This window comes from Limulus polyphemus, unplaced genomic scaffold (assembly GCF_000517525.1).
Source record: "Limulus polyphemus unplaced genomic scaffold, Limulus_polyphemus-2.1.2 Scaffold1657, whole genome shotgun sequence".
Taxonomy (NCBI): Eukaryota; Metazoa; Arthropoda; class Merostomata; order Xiphosura; family Limulidae; genus Limulus; species Limulus polyphemus.
Genome location: NW_013667267.1, coordinates 116,754 through 118,119, shown reverse-complemented (window position 1 = coordinate 118,119; position 1,366 = coordinate 116,754).

Genomic DNA, 1,366 nt, shown 5'->3' with positions numbered 1-1,366 from the left:
TCGTGATAATTGTTTAAATGAATAGTCTTACACTCTAAATTTTCTGGGTCGATAAAATGTGATAATGTTCAAATGAATAGTCTTACACTCTAAATTTTCTGGGTCGATAAAATGTGATAATGTTCAAATCTACAGTATTTCGTCATTAATGAGATTGGAGCCATAATGAAAGATATTAAGAGATAGGAACGAAGAGCTTGATTGATGGATCTAGTTGACATTTGTGTAGTTTTAAGTAACATTCTGGAACGGTTTTGTATTCACAATTTCACACAAAGCTATACAAGAGGTTATCTTATTCTAGCCGCCCCTAAATTTGAGTCGACAGATTAGAGGAAAGACAGGAAGTTTTAACCCATCAGAAGCTTTTGGTTATTTGTGTATTCTAATAGTGGATTTGACCGTCATTCTTATAACGCACTTACAATCCCACACTGCGAAGCTCGTCTTTGTGCCAATAGGTTGCACACCTTAGAAATCATAATAATCACGAGGCCACATTTTGGAATGAAGGACCATTAAGTTGTTTTGATAAACTGAATACTGCAACAAAGATTGGGTTATTTTATAATACTTGTTGATTTTTATGACTCACCATTAAATTAAAAAAATGTTATTATAAACGTTCTTGATTTGTGTTTTTGTTGCTGTAATTTTATGAGAAATAACTATTCATGTTTTGGACAATAGTTGTTGGTGTTATTTGTTATTAAACACAAAGCTATACAAAGCTCTGCCCACCACAGGTATCGAAACCCAGTTTATCTGCAGACATACCGCTTTGCCACTGGGGGCGTTGAACAAAAGAAAAACTCTCAGAGATATTCTATTTGTATAATGGTCTAATAAAGTTATCTGCTCCTCTAAATCCCATTGCTTCCAAAGAGTTGGCTAGAAAAATGTTTATATTATGATTAATTAATGTTTATTTTTTATATCAAGTTTTATTTTTTTTAAATGAAAAACTGTACAGTAAACTAATTACAACAGTCGTCTCTAATTGTGAACTGAGAGTCAACAAGGGAGTCAGTTAGTCAATTAAGCCACCGTTACCAACTCTCGGACTTCTATTACCTCAGTGAATATTGGAAGTACGGGTATGGACAAGATTTAACAGTAAATTGTAGTGTATTAGTAAGTAAATAATGTTTGACATTTTTAAATACGGGTAAGGAACAAGATTTAATAGTAAATTGTAGTGTATTAGTAAGTCAATAATGTTTGACATTTTTTAAATACGGGTATGGACAAGATTTAACAGTAAATTGTAGTGTATTAGTAAGTAAATAATGTTTGACATTTTTAAATACGGGTATGGACAAGATTGAACAGTAAATTGTAGTGTATTAGTAAGTAAATAATGTTT